Source organism: Mandrillus leucophaeus, unplaced genomic scaffold, assembly GCF_000951045.1.
Source record: "Mandrillus leucophaeus isolate KB7577 unplaced genomic scaffold, Mleu.le_1.0 Scaffold699, whole genome shotgun sequence".
Lineage (NCBI taxonomy): Eukaryota > Metazoa > Chordata > Mammalia > Primates > Cercopithecidae > Mandrillus > Mandrillus leucophaeus.
The window spans coordinates 348,601-354,973 of NW_012107574.1; the positions used below are offsets into that span (position 1 = coordinate 348,601).

General features: G+C 48.8%; 1 protein-coding gene across 1 annotated transcript in view; it reads right to left on the reverse strand.

The window, feature by feature from the left end:
* Positions 1-2,810: 2,810 nt before the first annotated feature.
* ZCCHC2 (zinc finger, CCHC domain containing 2) overlaps positions 2,811-6,373 on the reverse strand; it is a 68,490-nt gene continuing 64,927 nt past the window's right edge. Inside the window, exon 15 of the transcript XR_001004279.1 lies at positions 2,811-5,120. The gene's annotated coding sequence lies outside the window, so the exon portion shown is untranslated. The remainder of the gene's footprint in view (positions 5,121-6,373) is intronic.

Below are 6,373 nucleotides of genomic sequence, written 5' to 3' on the forward strand. Positions count from 1 at the left end.
ACAGCTAACATGAAAGAGCAAGGCACAGTCTAACACAAAAAGGGAGGCATTTCTAACTTTGATAAGCCCTAAAATAGGAAGGCAGGTTTTAAGTAAACATTTTAAGAGAAAATAGAAGACCGTGTTAGTGCTCCCTGTATGCTAGATACCACGTTTAGATGATCTAACCCTTGCACACACCTGTGGGGTGGACACTACTGTGATTTTTATTTACAGGTAAAAGAGCTGAGGCTCAGAGGGAAAGGAAATTGCTCTGTGGCCCCAGCATGTAAATGGTGGTCTTAGGATTCAAACTGAGTCTATGCCGATAACCTCTACACTTCTGTTCAGAAATGTAGCAATTAGATGGAGGTTAACTAGAGTAGAATTGTAATACTACTTATCTGTTATTTAATAGATCCTTGTGAAATGCTTGGAAGTCACTTGTCCTAGCAGTTTGCTTTTTAAGACAGGGTCTCGCTGTGGCTGTGGAATGCAGTGGTGTGACCATAGTTCAGAGCAGCCTCGAACTCCTGGGCTCAATCAATCCTCCGGTCTCAGCCTCCTGAATAGCTGGGACCACAAGCACGCACCACCACACCTGGCTAATTTTTATTTTTTGGTAGAGATGGGTGTCTTGTGATGTTGCCTGGGCTGGTCTTAAACTCCTGGCCTCAAGCCGTCCCTTGACCCCAACTGCCCAGAGTGATTATGGGCATGAGCCCTGTCCTAATGGTTTAAACATTTCCCTAGAAATCATGTTCCTATGTTTAGCAAACTGCTCTCCCTCCCCTCACCCCTACCATTAGTAAAAGGCACATGTCAGTCACTCACCTTTTCATATTTGCACAATCTAAATTAAGTCCAAATGGAGTTTTCTGGTATGCCTTTGCTGCTGGTGTGTAACTTCAGCTTGCTGCCTGATGTGCACACACTGTCTAGGTAGAAAAACCACTGCCTTGACCTGCCTAGGGAACTCTTTTCTGTCTCTGGTTTGATTGATGTGAGTTACCAGAGATTTATCAGTGTCTCGTGGACAAGATTTGGGACTCCCGGGGCAAGTCCCTTCTCCACTTAGTCTGGGAACAGTGACCCAGAAGTTGGGACCAAAACAAGGGATTGGAAAAAGTGAAGACCCAAGAGGCCTGGAGGCAGCAGGACCCTTGGGATGGGCCCAATGTGGCTGCAGGGAACAGGCATGCAGGGTGCAGACTTGCAACCCTGGGAGCTGGAGGCAGCACCCCTAACAAGGCATTCGACTTGTAGCAGAGATAGAAATGGGTTTGCGGGGAGAGTGATAGGAGAAGTGAAAGCCCAAAAAGGGTAGTTGAATTAGCAAGGGCAGTGAACTCAACACAAAATCTTTGCAGGGAACCTGCACATCTCCATCCCAAATCAACCTAACCCTTCTCTTGCCTCAGCTTTCTACATCATTAGAAAAAAATGATTTCTAAGCTGTGTTTTGTCATTGGCCACACCTCAAATCCATGGTTTCAACCTCAGTGGACCCTCAGGGATGTTGGGAGTTTTACTCAGGGCCCCTCGGCTCCCTGATCCAAGCGGCAGTTCCAGACCTTGGTCCCTCTGCTCAGTGCCTGCCTCCCCCCATGTCACCAGGGTAAAGGACACCATCAGGCCATCCCCCGCCGCCCCAAGTACAACGGACAACTCCGCCTTCACAGCTCCATCTGCCTAGGCATCTTCCTCCAACCCTGTCCTCATCCCCCACGCCCTGCTGTCCCCATCCCCCAACACCCATCTTCTTAGCTTCAGTGACCCCGTGGAATAATTCTTTATCTCTAATGCATGTCACCACAACAGCCATTTCATTCTTGAAATCTTTTATTGATTTTTTTTTTTTTTTTTTTTTTTTGCACATTCTCTTGATCTTCTCCAGTGTCTCTAATTCTCACTTTCAACCTTTTTTGATGGCTGTGTTTTCTCTGGAAACTTCCACTCTGTAGGAATGTGTTTGGGAAGAGGGAGAGTCCAGGAGTCTGTCTTTTCACTGAAGCCCATTAGGGGACTGCTGCAAGTGACCCAACAACCACTCTCCGAGAACCGCGGTCTTCCAGATTCCCTCAGGCACCACCAATGCAGCCAGTGTACAGGGAAGGTTTCCCGCAGATCCACTTCTCCTGGCTCCCTCCTGCGGTTAAGCGGGGGCCTGCAGCCCCTGCCTGTCCCCGCCTGTCTCCGGGCCACCCCGCCTCCCAGCTCCCGCAGCAGGACCTGGAGTCTTTCATTCCCCCACCCAGCGCGCTCTCCATTAGTCACTCTTCCCAGAAGCACCTTGGGCGATGCTGTTTCCTTTGCCATCTCTCACCTCTTCACTAAGGAAAATCTCACTTCTTCCTTCTTGTCTCAACTAAAATACGCCCTTTGAAAAATCCTTCCCCCATTCCCCTCCCCATTCTTTCTGATCCTTGGTGCTAGGACGCCTCTCGCTAGGCTGAGCTCCCAGCCAAGACTTGCTGAATGACTGTGCACAAGAGCCAGCAACTTCCTAAGCGCTCAGTGCCGCACACTGCCTGGGCTCACTTCACCCACTCTTAGCCTCTGTGCCTCCTTAAGCGCCAGACACTACTGACTGCGCCAAGAAAGCAGAGCCCGAAAAGGAGGGCACGAGCGCCTCCTCCCAGAAAATCAGGACCTTCAAGATAATGCGAAGTGCATCTTTCTTCAGATAAGGCTGATTATGGCAAGCTTTTTCTGTAAGGGACAGACGGCAAATATTTTAGGCTTCGAGGGCCATAGCGCCTCCGTCCCAGTTATTCCACTTTGCTGAGATAAGACAAAGCACCCACAGACAACATGTAGAGAAGCAAGAGGACCATGTGCTAATGCACTTTATTTGCAGACATTGAAATTTGAATTTCATGTAATTTTCACGTGTCATTAAACATTCTTTTTCCTTTTTCAACCATTTAAAGATGCAAAAACCATTCTTAGCTTGTGGGTGGTAGGTTGATGCCCCTTGGTTTATGCTGGCAACCTGAGAGCTACGCCTAACTCATATCCTTCGGCACTAAGTCATACAGCTTTATTTTTTTTGACTAAAAAGCCCCTGAAAATGAAAACTTTACACATGCAAGCAGAGAGGAGGCAGAGATTTTCTGATGAGCAGGAGGGGCAGAAACTGCTCCCTAAGGCCAGAGACAGCCAGCCCCGTGCGATGCTGCCCCCTAGTGACCGGCCGGCCGAACGTCGGTCTCCCATCCCACCGCCACGCTGTGACGGGTTGTGCTCCCCAATACACAGAATAAGAACTTCAAATCACTTCAATCAGAAAGCGTAAAGATAAAGAACTGGAAACCCAATAATCATTTAAAGTGAGAAAGTAGGCTTCAATTCACAGAATTTTAGAACTGAACGGAACTTTCGAGATTAAGACTTAGTTCCATTCTTATACCAATTTACCAACCATTCACGTAGCTTTCAAGTAAAAAAAAAAAAAAAAAAAAGGAAAGCTCTAGAAAGGGCTGGTGGCCTATGAGTGTTCGTAGAAGAGCCTGCCCGGGAGTCCTGCCTGCTGAATGCCAGTGCAGGGCTGCCTGCACCTCACACCGACATACCCACGAAACAGACAGAGGCGGCGTGGGGCAGCAACCTTGTCGCCACACTGCCTGGGGTCACCATCACCCGATTGTTCTGTGTCCTTAAATACCAACTCTTAGCCTTTGTGCCTCAATTTCCCTAACTGTAAAATGGGGCGGAGTTCCTCCCTCACAAGGCTGCGGGGCGTTGAAATGAGCTGATGATGTCTGGCCCATACTGGGCATTCAAGTGTCACCTGCATGACAAACTTCTTGAGAGCTCACTATGTGTCAGACATTGAGTGCTTTATGTCTGTTTGCCAGGTTCAATCTGTGCAACCACTCTACAAAGCGAGTGTCACCATCCCCACTGTGTAAATCAGACTGAGAAAGGTCACATGGACTGTGGTGGGTGCCTTCTCTTGTACAATTGATTTTGTGAAGGCATGGAAGGTACAATTAAGTTACCATGTAACAAATACGATGTGACTCCAGTAGGCTAGCAGGAATAAGCACTCAGTAACTGCCAGGCAGCCTGGTGGCATTCTTCACCTTCAGCAGGGCTTGTTGGGGTGGGGGGTGACTGTTCTTGTTTCTGTGTGCAGGTTACTTTGTCACCATCCATCTTTGCCTTTGGAGTGTCTTGGGGGCAGCAGGCCGAAGGGGTACTTGGGACAATCTATACGTGACTGTCAGAGCTTTAAAAACATCAGTAGTCACCTCTCCTTTCTGCTTGCCCCACTGCTTCATTAGATCTAATGGAATACTCCGTGCACAAAACTTGAGTGAAGCACAACTCAGTGTGCGAGTGGGGGTATCTGTACACATTTAAAATCTGCATTGATGCCACCTGAATTTATCTGACAGGCAAATGCTTTTGAAAGCCTAGTTCTAAAAGTCCTGAATATTTCTCTCTGGAAACTTTTCACCCTCCCGTGTCCTCAAATCCTTCGAGAGCCACATGGAAGAGGCCTCACTATGGGATAGGACGTGGTGTGTGTTCCACGTGTGCCCACGACCTGGTCCAGCCCTCTTTAGACCAGAAAGCACACGGCCATTCCGCCTGTGGGTTCCTATCATCTTACACAGTTCCATAAAGCCACTGCCCTGGGTTCTGCCAGAAGCACCCGTGGGGGCAGGAAGTGGTGCCGGGAAGTGAGCACCAACTTCAAGCAGAGGCCTGAGTGTCATCATGGGCCAGTCTGCAGCACTTCGTCTCGCTGAACCCAAAATTCCTCTCCCATAAAACGAGGGGAAAAATTCCCAGCCCACTTCACAGCTGTGATGACCAAATGAACACAGGAAAAGTGCAGAGGAAACTTTAAAGTGCTTACACACGAACTGCGATTTTGACGGCTGAATGAGGGCCTTGCTCAAGTCGCTTTTATGGCCAGCTGCCTGCATTCTTTAAGGTTTTGGGCACAGGCTTACAACCCCAAATGTTCTCTCTCTTACGTTTAATGTTCTCTAAATGAGGTCAGTAGGAAGTAACACCTGCTTGCTCGCACTGTCCTCGTCCCCCACCAGGTGGCATTGCGTTCCAATGAGCAATCTCTTCGGCTGAGAGGCTGCTGGAGGCCTTTTTCACAGCGGCTCAAATTGGAACTGCAAGAGGAAAAAGAAAAACAATGAAGAACCACCCAACCCCCCACCTCGCCACAACTCCCACCGCCACATTTCAAAGAGCAAAACAGGATCATGGGATTGAGGGCTTCTGGTGACCACGGCCCGCATTCTCTGCAGGCGGAGGTGACTGCGTGAAGGGTCTCTGGTCCCCACACGTGTGATGTGCCCCCTATTACAGAACAGACAAGAGGAAGCCCCAAACCCCCCAAAGTCCAAAGCTCCCACAATTGATAAACATTTGCATACACACACAGAGCTCAGGTGATGTGCACCCATGTTCCAATTCAAGGGGTTTACAACAGAGGACAGCATTGAGGAATTAGGGAAATTTTGCATGGACAGGCACAATAGCTGTAAGCAGCAGTAATAGACTGACCTTAGGAATCCACCCTGTGCAAAGCCAGTATGTCAACGAGCATCCAGGGAAAGACAAGGTTGCCCGCCCTGGCCTGTCCTCTCTCTGCACAGGGTCATCTGAAGGGGTGAGGGCACTCCAGCTCCCTCCGCCCCGAGCTGACACCTGCCTCTCAGCCCTGGGACCCCAGAGCCCCTCATCCTTTAACAGCTGGTCTTGCCCCCTCAGGAGAGGAAGGCGTAGAGATGTCGTGACCACATTTCCAGACAGGGACCCCCTTTCTTTACTTCATGTCTCACACCTCAAAACTCACTGCTCTGGAAATCAGCGAGCCCTCTCGGTGGGGTGGGGTTGGGTGGAGGGGGGTATTTTTTCTTCCTTGTAAGATTATGGGAGTGTCATGGGGTGGAACCATTGTCACAGCTTGCCTCCATAGGGTCTCACTGCCTTCACCTTAGAATGCTTTTGTAATCAGTATGGAGAACTGAAAAAGGTGTCTTCCAAGCTCAAATGGATGGTGCTGCTGAGTACTAGGTGCTACCTGTTCAGAAAACAGGTATTTCACACCGTGCTTTGTCATCTCCGGAGCCTTCTCAGAAACATTTGATTCTTAGTGCTTACATAAAAAATGAAATGTAGATTTGCCTTGCCATGAACTTTTACTTTGGTACTGAATAATCATGGCTGTACGACTCGGCATGTCTGTACAGTCCATACGTACCATTCACTGGCAAGCTCTCCAAGTGGGTTTAATCTGTGAGGGCAAGGAATAGCTTCTATATCCTTTATCAGTGCACAGAGCAAAATTAACTCATCTTAGCCTAATGAAGAGCTATGTTTGCTAGGTTCCTCACCATCCAAACAATCACTGCCATCA